Here is a 13,597-nt window from a genome sequence, read left to right as displayed (position 1 = left end):
TAACGACTGTGCCCTGCCTTTGTGAGGCCCTCCTCCTCTCTCTAGCATTTCTCTACTTTATGGCAAATGGGTTTTGATTCTGAAGCAAATTGACCTTGAAATAAGTTCCAGGATTTGAGTTCTTACACCCCAGATGCTGGGTTTGGAATGCAGCTGCTCATCAGCAGATACTCCCAGCTCCATCTCAGGAACCTGGAGGTGGAGGCCACGTTTTGCCAGCCCGATGACAGAGTTCGAACCGCGGGGCTGGCTGCTGCAGCCAGGGCTGGAGAGTATTGGGAATAGTGCCTTGGTCCTCCTTTTCTGAGTGTGTATGTGCACGTCGTGTGTGCACAGACAGTGCATCTGTCACTGAGGCCAGCAGGGGACTGTGCTTTGAGTGCTGAGGGTGGGTGCTACAAGAACCAAAGGTCACTTGGCTGGAAAATTCTGATCACAGAATCAATCTTGTCACAAACAGACCAAGTATATGTTGTAGAAAGGCAATGTGCGCTGTGTGCATGTACGTGTGCACACAAAAACCAAATTTTCTGTTGTGCCTATATTTAAGATTACCTCAGCCTCAGTTGGCTGAGCTCTTGACCCTTCTGCATCCAAACTTGTTTTTTTCTTTTTTCTTTGCACACCAGTAGGCTACTGGGGTGACTCGATTGCAATCATAACTTAGAGATTTTGTGCTAAAAGACTCAGAGACAGCAAACACTTATTGAGCGTCTCCCACGTGCCTGGCAAGGAGCCACACTGCCTCTGAAGTGGAAGGCTGGGCTGAGCAGAGTGTGCTCAGTGTGGAGGGGTGCGCTCCAGGCTGGCATCGTGTGGAACACACAGGTGCAGGATTAATTTAGAGGTGGTATTGGTTTCCTTAATGCATCCGAGTGCTGTGTTGTTCTCACACTGAACGATGAGCTGACTGGTGATCCAGGGCCTCCTGAGAACAGAGCTCAAATGTCCTCCACCCATTTTTGGTTTCCACAGCCAAACAATTGTTGAAACGGAGCACTTTCCCTTGGGGTTTTTGTTGTTGAGGCTGAAGCAATGAAACAGATCACTGCAAAGACAAGCAGATGCGTCTTATAGATTACAGAGCTGAATCTAGACCAGAGGCAGGGAGGAGGAATACGGAGCACTCCGTGTGCCGTGTGGCAGCAAGGTGGGCAGGAAGGAACTGCCATAGAAGACCAGAGCCTCTGGGCCCCGGCTGCGCCACTGTGGCCGTCCAGAGCTTTTGGGAGGAGAGCCGGCAGAGAACAAGGAAGGGAATTGGTGCCAAAATAGCAATCCCAGGAAGGCTGGAGGCTGCTCATTTGCATGCTGCTCACTTCCCTTCCAGCAGGGAAGACCTTTGGGAGTGATTTTTATAGCAGCAGCAGTTAGGTATAACTCTGGTTACTGCAGAAATTCAGCAGATCCAAGACCTCAAAAGGCCCCCCGAGATTACTCTGTGCAGCCCCTTCTTGCAAGCAGCTCTGTGGCCACAACCATTCCAGAACAACGGTGTTTCATTTCAAATATTTCTCAGGAAGGATATTTCATGCAGCCCCTAATGCACAGGTACCAAAACAAAGCCGAGCAGAAAAAGAACCACATTTTCTCTGGACTATGGCCAAATGCAATCCAAGGTGGATACAGATGTTGCCAAAGCAGTCGGTCTGCAAATGTGCCAATAGACCGCTCCCCCATGCCCTCCAGTGACACGCTTTCCAAATTAAATTAGCTCCATTCTGCTCAGGGCTCCTGTCTGACTTCCATTCATTCTGATGGGAGCAACCTTGTCAGCTCAAAGAAGGGAGGAGGGCAGAAGTCTCTGCCCATGGTGACATTAGGAGGTGGGCCCTCCTTAGCCTCTCCCTGAGGGAGGGAGACCGTGTTGAAATGCGAGTCACAAGCATTCCAAAGTTAGTTTGCATTTGGGCAGGTTCAGGGAAAATTGAGTATTGGAAGCCAGTATGTTCTGGAAACAGAAGGCTTAGAGCATGATGTGCACATGGACACAAAGGAACTGATTCCGACGAGCCAGAGTTCCTGCAGGGCGTGATTACCTGTGAGTGGGAGTCACCAGCGATTTGTGCTACCAATGCCAGATGGCATTCTCGGAGAGGTGACAGTAAAGAGACAGAAGGAATAGTGGGTCGTTGGGAGAGTCATGATGCGTTTTTGCATAGAAGACTATAACTTTCCAGAATGTTTTTTAGAGCATATGAAGAGTGATTAGATGGGACAAAAATCCTGTGAGTAAACATTTGTTGAGAATGGAGGAACTAACACTAAACTGGAGAGGTATGTTCAAAAAAGCGGGGAGATGCTAAGGGTGTGGGCCATGTGGAGTGCAGGGAGGTTCTGAGACGCTGTCCCATTCCACACTGGACGGGCCCAGGAGAATACACACATGCACACCTCTGGCCACAAGGGGAGATGGTTTGGCAGTGGTGACACCCTAATAAGAAAACGCAGATGAGGGTCCAGCAGGTGGCTTGGTGATTAAGGTGCTACACTCCCATGTTGCTGATCACAATTCCAGTCCCAGAGCTGGTGGCTTGCAAATCACATCAGATGTATCTGTGTGCCCAAAATCCGAGGAAGAGAATAGAGGAAAAGGGATTGTGGCATGGCCATCCCCCCTGGAGGCTGATTTTCCACTTTCTCTGTGTGCCTTTCTCTCTCTCTCTGTGCCTTTCTCTCTCTCTCTCTTTCTCTCTCTCTCTCTCTCTCTCAGGTCAAGAACAGCAGAAAGGAGGAAGCGGAGTGGTTTTATACTTACATTACAACACAGGGCTTTGTCCACCGGGCTTAAATGGTGAGCCGTTGGCAGTAGACAGGGCATACCCATGAGGGAGGGAAGAAGGAATGCTTTTAGACAGTCAGTGGATCATAAAGTAAAATCCGCAGGAAAAGGAGAAAATGCCCACATGAAACTAACATCGCATCTTGGGAAGGGCAGCAGGTGTGATATGGAAGGAAATGTGGTAAGTAAAGTGACCAAGAAAATGACAGGGAAGAATATAGAGGCACTATTTTGCACCACAAATATCATACACCAAATATAGGGAGTAAATAAAAATAATATAAGACTTCATCCAAGGAGGTCAATTCTGTGACTCTAAGTTTGGCCCCGTCAGAATTTGCTGAAATGATGTTTTCCTCACAGATATTACTTCTGCTTTCTTAGCCTCTTATGCTGCACCAGAGGTCTCCTCACGTCCACCGCTAGAACTCTTTAAAAATCATCCATTTCTAGGGCCAGAAGGTGGTGTAGTGGGTAAGGTGCTGGACTCCCGCATGCAGTTCGAGTCCTGGATCTGGTGGCTTAATTAAGTCTTACGCCAGGTACATGTGCATATGTGCCCAAAATCCCAGGAAGAGAATGGAGGACAAGGGGTATGGCATGGCCATTCTCTGAGGGGCGATTTCTCACTTTCCCTCTCACTTTCTCTCTTTGGTAAAAATCTTTAAAAAAAAAAAAAAAGTCATCATCTTTGAAATCCCTTAGCTGGTCTTCCGGTGTTCTGATTCTTTTTCCCATCTCTGCCTCTCATTTTGGACTCCTGAGGCAGAGTGATCCTTTTCCAAGGTAAATCAGATCATGTCACGCCCTGCTCATAATCTCCCATCCCAGTCAGAAGCAATTCACACCCTACACCCCAGATCCCCAGGCCTTCGTGACCAGCTATCCCATCACCCCTGGTCCTCTTATCTTGCTCACTCAGCCCCCCAGCCACGGGGACTTGCTGTTCCTCAAACCCATGGAGCACAGGCTTGCCCAGAGCCTTGGACGTGCTGACCCTGCACCTGCTGTACTCTGTCCCAGGTACTCAGGTGGCTCCTGACTCCTCCATTGAGTCTGTGCTCCCTGCTGCCCCCTAGTGTAGGTCATCCACGCAGTCACTTCCCTATCCTTGGTAAGGTAGCACTCCCGGCTGTTTATTATTGCCTATCATCTATCCTGCAGACTAAGATGTAATTTTGGTGACAGCAGTTTTATCTGTCCACTGATGCATCCTCTTGTCTAGAAGGGTACTTGGCATACAGTAAATACTCGACAGCTACTTATGAAACGAAGGAGCCAATGGAACATACTGGAATCACGCAGCCAACGCAACACCAGTCAGGAGCAGTAATTAGATGCCGCTGGGACATAAAGCTCCATGACTGCATGACACAGAGCCCAGAACACTGGTGTGCAGTGTAGCCCAGGCCCGTACAGAGAACTCAGAGCTGACTGAGCCCGCTCCCTATTAAGATCATGAAAACTTGGCCGGCTCTGTGGCCTGGAGGTTGAGACATTTGGATCCCACCTGGCCAATCGTGCAGTTTAACTCCCAGACCCGGCAACTTGAGAAACACTAGGTGCATGTGTGCCGAGGGTCCAAGGAGAGGAAGAGATTGGGGGGACTGTGGCATGACAGTGCCCCACGGGGAGTGCTTTCTCCTCTCCCTCTCCATCTTTCTCTCTCCCTCGAGAGAATATACCCTCTAGCAAACAGAAAAAGAGAACGAAACTCAAAAATGTGTTATGATTGATTAATATTCACATAGCTAGTAAGCTGTGGTCCAGGTAGAAAGAGAGAGAGTGAAAACAAAAAAAGTACCCGTGCCCCATGGGGGCATGGGGAATGATTGTGCAGTAATCCCTTCTCTTCCACTCTCCTTTTGGGATTTCAGGCCCTCCTGTGCATGTTCCCAGGGTGTTTTTCAAATCACCAGGTCTGGGATTCGAACTACACAGTAGGCCATGGGGGATCCAGCTCACCTAACCACCTGGTCACAGGCTGGTCCACACAGCAAGGATTCTAGTTGGAAAGACCAGGTGTAGTGATGTCCATGAAAGCATCACTTTAATTGTTTGCAATAAGCAATGCAGTGGGTGATCTGCCAGGGAAGACGGGGAGGAGAGAAGCTCGAGGGACGTGTCTGCGGACGGGTTTGTGTGTGCATTGCTAAGGGACAGCTGTGAGCAAATGAAGCAGTGCATGGACCACATTTCAAGTGTCACCCTCCTACCCGGAAAGCTCCACAGGACAGGGCAGAGAGGACTGCATTCGTGTGGGACTGTAAGTAGGGGCCTGAGTGGCAGAAAGCAATATGGAGTTGGGGACCAACGGTCCTTCAGTCTCTCTTTAGAAGTGTTGAAATAGCGCAGCATGTTCCTGGGCAGCTGGAGATCCACAGAACATTTGTAGGGATCCAAGCCAATCCAGGGGGAAGATGTAGCCAAGGTTAAGATCCTGGACTTGTGTATGAGTTTAACAGCCAGCAAGCTTTATCTGTTAATGATAATGTGAGCTCATGGTTACTCACAGGTGGGTGAGGACTAGGGGAAGATGATTAGAAATAAAATAGGTGAGGGTGTGTTTTGTTTATCTCTTAGTTTGCATAATTGCAAATAAGGCAAGCGTGAAATGGAGACCCAGACCCCCAGGCCTGTCCACGCCCTTCATTTGTATGCTCTGTACAGCAGAGAGTTCGACAGCACTTGGGGAAAGAATGAACAAATAATTTATTTCTTGCTTGAAAAGTTAATTCATTTATATTAATACTTCATTTATTACCTCTAAGTTGACCAGATTATTAAATTAACCGTCGTTTGATAACCTAAATTTCGCCTTACAAACAGAATATGAATTGATTGTATCTAGTTTGCGGCCAGTTCAGAAAGCATTGAAGTGGAAGGAGAGACGGCAAAAATCGACTCTGCTTCTGCCCAGGGTCCCCGTTCTCTGTTCTGTCCAGTCACAGACAGGAGAAAAGAGTAGGCAGTGATGTCCCCTGCCCAGACAAGAACACCCAGCCCTCCCCACTTGAGCATCAGCCCTTGAGCTGAGAAGCTAAGAATCACGCTGACCCAGGGCAGGCCCATCAGCTGCCCTTCTGGTGGTACTGTGTTTTGTGTTCGTCATTGAGACGAGAATTGCCTTCCATACCTGCTGGCACGCTGACTATCACATCAGTTTTCTAGAAGAAAGAAACAAGGGAAAGAAAAGGAAGAGTATGTTTGGTGGCTGGGAGGGGGGCGGATGGCAGCGCCCTGGCAAAATGTGATGCTCTGCAAGGCCGATCATCATGGGAAGTTGCTGGCTCGTGTCCAGAGAGCTCCTGAGTACACCAGGCACTCGTGGGTACCACATGTGCACGTGCCTGTGACCTGGACCAGCTCAGGATGAGGGACTGCAGTGTCACGACCTTGTCAGGGGTGCACTGTCTCTATCTCCATCTTGCTCATTCATGTAATAAGGAAATAAACTTTAGAATGCATTTTAAAAAATAAAAGGGAAGTGTCTCTGAAGAAACGTGTCTCAGATGATCTCAGACGCTGACTTGCTCAGAATACCCACAGCACACAGGGTGGAGCCTCTCTCGGCCTGCTGTGCACTGAGCCTATGCAGGGCAAGGCCCTTGAAGAGGAGCTCACTGTGCAGAGAGGCTCCCAAAAGTGGGAGTGTGGGTCAGAAGTTTGTGATGGGAAGGTCACTGTAGAGACTTGAGTCTCCCCTGGGATTGCTGGTGAGCGGGAGGATTTCACTGTCCCTCTCTGGGCCTTGGCTCCTTCACTGTCAGTGTGGATGACAACTTTATCTCCCAGGGCTGTTAGGAGAACCCAGTGGAAATACATGTGCAGAGGCTTTGCAATAAAATCACCCGTAGATACTAGGTGTCATTTTTTTTTAAGAAGTTTTTGCTATAGGGTACATGTGCTTGCCAGACAGACAGAGAGAGACAGAGAGATAGAAAGTGAGAAATCACCCCCCCCGGGGGGGGGATGGCCATGCCTCAATCCCTTCTCCTCCATTCTCCTCTCAGGATCTTGGGCATGCACGCACACACGCCCGGCATGAGTTTTAAGCCACTGGGTCCGGGACACGAACCACAGTCAACTACATGGGAATCCAGCGACATAGCCATTACACTAACTGCTGGTCCCGATACTAGGTGTTATTAAAATGAGATCCTTTGGGTCCTTTAATAACTAAAAGCTCTCTAAAGTCCAATACAGATACCCAGATTCCATTTTATATCAAATCATGTGGGAGAGTCCAAAGTATCCCCATTTTAAAATCTCACATTTAGCTCCTTGCATATTTAAATGAAAATTCATTTGGATAGCAGCATGCTTGGGGCAAGACAGCAGTGGCTAAATAAACAAATAATCAGCCATGGATTAGGCGTCCACAGGGCGCTAGCGTGAGCCCTTCAGGGCACCAGGCTTCACAGTGATGGGGCAGAGGCTGTCCTGGCACTCTAGAGACTTCCCTGGCCAGGACAGCCCCCTCCTGTGGAAGAAGGCTCAGAGCCCACTTAGGTACCTAATGTGCATGGAGGGAGTGGGCAGGCTTGCCGGGTGCGTTTGTTTCTTACCGTGCCTGTTTTTCCTCCTGCTTTTCTTCTGCTGTCAGCCAAGGAATGACTTGCAGACTGTCATACCTGGGCAGGCTGCAGCAGAGAGCCAGCCCTAGCCCATCCCACTGTGTCCCCACATCCACTCTTGCCCAACAAGAGCAATGCTTCAATGAAGGCAGCCAAAGACTCTTAGTTTCCCTGTGTCAGGAAGTTATCTTCCTCACTAGCCGTCCTTTCTTGGGATACCCAGTCCTAACATCGGTGACGGAAGAAGCAGATGATGGCATAGCTTGGATTTCATTTTCCCAGCTCATGGGGTGATGTTTGTAGGTACCATAGCAAGGTCCAGTCTGGGCATCCTGTCCATTTGTGTCCTGCTCTTTTGCAAGAACCAATGTACCCAAAGCATCTGCTAAAAGCAACATAGCTTTGCGGGTCTGCACTTGGAGTGTACTGACTAGCACAATAATCTCAGACCCATCACTTAATGTTTTAAATAACGTTTTTATTCACATTTAATTCTTGTATGTCTTTGTGAGGCAAAACATAGTTTTTCAAAGCATGCATGTAGTGTGTGATAATCACATCAAGTGTATTACCATATTCATCACCCTCAACAAAGAACATTATGTCAGACACATTTGATTTTCATTCTGCTAGGGTTTTGTTTCATGTATATATTAAATGTGTGTGTGTATATATCTATAGCTATGTCTATGTCTATATCATCTATATCTATATATGGCGTTGCCATTTGCTTTTTCCATCCTGTCATGGTACTCTGTTCCATAACCTATTTGCCTTGTTTGCACGCATTCTTGTGTCTGTTAAACATTTTCTCCTGTGCCCTGCCCCTTAGCCATCCCCTACATGCAGTCTCTGGTATCTACAGTTGCTCTTTCCACTTCTGTGTCTTAAATCTTTCTACTTCTGCCGTAGAGTGCATGGCATGTCAGGCAGGGCCATACTGGGGATATACTGTGTTTGTCTTTATAGTCTGGTTAATTTCACCTACCATGAAATCTTCTAGATTTGACCACTTTTTAGCAAATGACAAGATCTCCCTGTTCTTGGTGGCCAGTAGCATCCCACTGTGTGCATGCTCAGATGTCTTATTTTGTATCCTCATCTATGAAACGTCCTGGTTCTATTTACCCCCTAGAGGTAACACACGTGCAGAGCAGATGGGGCCGCAGCCTCCTCAGCCACAGGTGCCATGGGAAGTCTCCGGGCGGCCCCACCGTGGGCTCTGCACTATTCGTGCACTCTCTGTGTTGTTGCTATTCAGTGCCTGTCTGTGAGAGTACGCTCATGCCCACACGCAGTTTGCCAGCACTTGCGGCACTTAGCATTATGACTGAGCACTGCACGGGCAGGCCCTTAACATACGATGGCTTCCTTAGTGTGAGGCTGCTTTGCTCTTTGGGGCAGTAAAGCGAGCAGCACCCATCCTCCCCAGTCCTGGGGGAACTCAGGGCCTAATGCAGGGTGAACCACTTCATCCTGGTGTGCACTTCAGTTTGCTGGAAGCATTTCTTCCTTCTCTTGCTGAATATGGCTCCTGTGCCTACCATGTGTTGGCATCCAGGAGGTTCTGATGGACAGGAGGCCGGGGTTCCATCTCCACTGAGCACACTGTGCAGTGGGCTTCGGTCATCCATCTGCTTTGAGTGTTTTTGCTCCTTCAAAAAAGGAATTGTCGGGAACCAGCAGTTAGCGTAATGGCTATGTCGCTGGACTCCCACGTAGTCGATCGTGTTTCGCATCCTGGACCTGGTGACTTAAAACTCATGCCAGGCACGTATGTGTGCGTGCCCAAGATCCTGAGAAGAGAATGGAGGAGAAGGGATTGCAGCGTGGCCATCCCTCCTGGAGGGTGATTTCTCGCTTTCTGTCTCTCTGTCTCTGTCCGTCTGTCGAGCGCACATGCCCTATAGTGAAAAAAACTCTCAAAAAAAAAAAAGGAATTGTCAGTGATTTGAAGTACTTTGAGATTATCGTAACCTGGAAAACTCAGTGACAATGGCCCGTGCCTTTCATGCTCACCTGTCCCCGAGCTGGAAACAGGGCCACACTCTGATGCGCTGCACTTCCTATGGAGCTTACTTTGTTTTTAACAGAAATCAACCACGTGGAGGAAACCACTTCATTTTAAATAATATTTGCACTCTATTTTAAGTGTGTTGGATGATCCCATTCTTTGAAGGGGATTGTGGCCCTTCAAAGGCACATGGCCTTGTGAGAGGCTAGTATGTAGCTGTGGGAGTCACCCTAATAAAATTGTCCCCTTATGAGCCATAGGGAGCCTCTCCCTGTGGGGAAATCACTTTTTTGTTCCATTCCTGTAAGTGACAGAAGAAATAGGCACCTTCAGAATTGAGGGCTGACCAAATATAGAAGGCAATTCAGTCATTTCTGGGATCAATAGCGATTAGTTGTGTAGAAACTTTCTAGAAAAATAGAGACAAGGAAAGTGAGAGAGAGGAAGAGGGAGGGAAAAAAAGGAAAAGAGTCTTTAAATACTTTTCATTTTGGTCTTGAAAAATTTTCTTCAAGCGTAGCATACAAGGCATCTTCCAAAAGTTCTAGAAAAATGATGGGATCATGAAAAACTTACATGGATATCTAAACTTTTCCCCATCAAAATAAACTCACGCTTGAAGTCCATTTTCCATGAACTTATTGAATGCATATGAACCACCCAGTGCCTAAAACCTGAGCTCACTGGGTTGCCACAAAGTAAGTGCTCTCGGTAGCCCACGCAGCGATGACAAACTAGGACTTGGCAGGCCAGCATGGCCGTGGTCTTCTGTCACAGCTGCCGCCTTGCACATTAGCCTCCACTTCAACGCCCCAGGCCTCAGCTAAGCTGGCCGGCCTCGCAGCTGACATGAGCAGGACCACAGGACCACAGGACCACAGGAAGCGCCTCTCTGGGCCGGCTCTTTCTGTTCCATGTGGTTGTTTGTGGGTCAGGTGCACTGGGGCTGTATTTGCGGTTGCCATTCTCAGCACTGCGTGGTATTCTCCCTGTGGATGTGACACATGACCATGTGCTGCACCGTCAGAGGGCACCTGGGTAGTGTCCAGGGTTATCTGTGACACAGTGCAGCTTTGTACGCTCTTGTACAACTTTTATAAGGACTAGTTTTGGTGAGTATATGTCCTAATTTTTGTAAGGAGTAAATAAAAATAATTTCAAGAATCTAAGAAACTTTACAAATGTTAAAATGATTATTTCGAATATTCATGAAAGAGGAAAAGTTTTTTTCGTTGTTGTTTTGTGTAAGGTTTTTGCCGGAGGCCCATGAGCTTGCCAGAGAGAAATATAGACAGTGAGAGGGGAAGTGAGAAATCTGTGCTGCCACCTGCCGCCCCAGTGGGGTTGGCCATGATGCAGTTCCTTCTCCTCCACTGTCTTGCTGAGATTTGGGGCACACACACACACAGGCCTGGCATGATTTTCAAGCTGCCAAATCCTGAACTTGAACCACGGTTGGCTGTGTGGGAGTCCAACTTTTTAACTTCTATGCCACTTGCTGGCCCCCAAAGAGAAAAGGTTTTAACAGTGCAAACACATGTGAAGAATATATATATATATATATGTATATATATTACATAGTAGTGAGAGGGGCTGGCAGGTGGTGTGGTGGTTACAGGCACTGGACTCCCACATGGCTGACCATGGTTCAAGTCCCAGATCTGGTGGCTTGCTTTCTCGCTTTCTCTCTCTCTTTTCTTTCTCTCTCCCTCTGTGTGTCTTGTTCTGGTCAAATTGAAAAATAAGAATAATGATAAATAAAGGAAATAATTGTTTAAAAAATATAGTGAGAAAAATGTCATTGTGTCAAGGCAGTTTTACATCTGCAAATGTTTCTTTGTAGTAATTAGTAGTTACTAGGGTCTTAATAATAATAAGTAACACTCGAAATGTGTGTGAATGATTAATTATCATAAAGCTAATGTGTGGTTGTTTGGGTAAGTTCTATCCTACCGCCAGCGAGAGAGCAGACACGCGTGAACTCCTGTGAGCCATGCAGGAGAGTCAGCTCTTTTTCCAGTGGAGCCAGCCTGCCTCAGCTGCCGGCACAGGATCCTTCAATGAGAAATAACCAGCTTTATGGCCAGTCCCAGGGCCTACTGGTTAAAGAGGCCAGATTCCACAAGACCAGCCGCATTTCAGATCCTAGCTCCAGTGGCTTGAAAATCACACCGGCATGTGTATGTGTTCCCCACATCTCGACAGGACGGAGAAATGGAGGAGACAGGATTTCAGTGTGACCATACCCCTCCAGGATGATTTCTCCTTCTCTCTATCTCTCCGTCTGTCTCTGGCAAATAAAAAATATTGGTCTTGCAACTTCTCATATGTCAAAGGACAACAAAGATCGCACAGCGGAGCAGAGAGAAGACAGGCCTGCGTTAGGAGACATGAATTTTCATTCACGTGATCCAGGCGAATCAGCAAATCAGTGAGTCGGCAGAGAACGAGGGCTCCCGGAGTACCTAACCTTACATTCCTCTTCAGTGGCCCAGTTCTCCCTTGCCATCCTCTGCTTCCTAATTTGCTGAGAAGACAAAAAGGAATGAAGAAAAGAGTCCAGCACTTGGTCCCCGAAATTGCTTGCTCCACTTGCGTCCAGCCAGGAAAGCACCTTGTGGAGCAGAGCTCTGAGGGGTCCCTCTGCCATCCCAGGTCCTTTTCACAGGTGACAAGGTAATGAGATGCGGGGCTGCAGTGTGTTTGACAAGCTGGTTGCTCCAGGGCAGGCATGGAGGTACTCAGGGGCTGGGAGGAGAGATTAATTAAGGCTAAAAGACACAGTTTGATGTGACAATGAAATTTCGATTATAATAATCTCTAATTATCTTGAACCACAAGCGCCCTGATTCTCCCAGGTATTTCTTCTTGGTTGGAAATTGCTGTTTGTGCATGAAATAAAGCAGGCTGCACTTTGGGGTGGGGCGGGAGCAGAGGGGAGGTGTGCATAGGAGTGGAGAGGAATATGCTATGCGCATGCTCCTTGAAAGCCATGGGTGGCAGAAGGACCTCTGAGTGAAGTGCAGCATTGGAGGACAGGGACCTAGGCATTCTCTCACAGCAGGTAGAACTGAGGCAAGACAAAGAAAAATGCCCTGAAATAACCAGACTGACCTAGGCAAAGACCCCTTTAGACTCTGTCCCCTTTCTGACCTTCAGAGGAAATGGAGCATTTGTCAATGAGCAATGAAGCCTCCTCTTCCTGGGTACTATCAGGGCTCTTTTTAGTAATAGGAAGTCTTCTTGGGAAACCATTCAGTTCGGACAAAAGAAATGAAATCACCATAGCGGATAATAAGAATCTCACAGTCCCACCAGACACCTCAGACCTTGTGCCTTGGTAGGGCAGACATCTGTGGCAACGTTTACAGGGAATGTAGACTCTTCGAAGCAGTGAAACTTTGATTCTGCTTCTAGATTATTTGAAAAGTGTGGAGGACCTGTTATGCCATTAAGGGGCCTAACAAAACCTACCGCCTAGGAGAACTTACAGGGAGGATGGGAGGAGACAGAAATCTTCCACTCTCTGAAGTCAGTGGGTAATGGCTGGTCAAGTTGCGGTGGCGTGGAGAACTGCAGAGCAAGAGTCTGAGGATTGCGTTGGCCGGAGCCCTGGGGAGGAAGCTTCCCTGTCAGATCCTGCTGCTCTGAAGAGAGGTCACACCAGGTAGACGCCATCTGTCACCATGGGCAAAAGAGACCCCGACAAGCTGAGGGGCAAAACATCCTCGTATGCCTCTTCGTGCAGACCTGCCAGAAGGAGAACAAGAAGAAACACCCAGACTCTTCGGTCAATTTCGCCGAATTCTCCAAGAAATGTTTGGAGAGATGGAAGGCCATGTCTGCAAAGGAAAAGTCGAAGTTTGAAGATATGGCAAAAAGTGCCAAAGCTTGTTATGACAGGGAGATGAAAAATTACATCCCTCCCAAAGGTGATAAGAAGGGATAGAAAAAGGATCCCAATGTTCTGAAAAGGCCTCCATCGGGACCAGCAGTTAGCGTAATGGCTATGTCGCTGGACTCCCATGTAGTTGACCGTGGTTCCCGTCCTGGACCTGGTGGCTTAAAACTCACGCCAGGCGCGTGTGCGTTTGTGCCCAAGATCCCGAGAGGAGAATGGAGGAGAAGGGATATCCCAAGAGGAGAATGGAGGAGAAGGGATTGTGGTGTGGCCATCCCCCTGGAGGGGTGATTTCTCGCTTTCTGTCTCTCTGTCTCTGTCTG

The 13,597-nt window shown here is 48.0% G+C and overlaps 1 protein-coding gene and 1 pseudogene across 4 annotated transcripts in view; both read left to right on the top strand.

The window, feature by feature from the left end:
* Nucleotides 1–13,597, top strand: part of NTM (neurotrimin) — a 1,082,935-nt gene that overhangs the window by 271,786 nt on the left and 797,552 nt on the right. The window lies entirely within an intron of this gene.
* The window catches only part of LOC106735084 (high mobility group protein B2-like), a 978-nt pseudogene continuing 440 nt past the window's right edge, over nucleotides 13,060–13,597 (top strand).

Source organism: Tupaia chinensis, unplaced genomic scaffold (assembly GCF_000334495.1).
Source record: "Tupaia chinensis unplaced genomic scaffold, TupChi_1.0 Scaffold000292_1, whole genome shotgun sequence".
NCBI lineage: Eukaryota > Metazoa > Chordata > Mammalia > Scandentia > Tupaiidae > Tupaia > Tupaia belangeri.
Note: the sequence above shows the minus strand (reverse complement) of the source record. Positions and strands in the feature narration are given on the sequence as shown.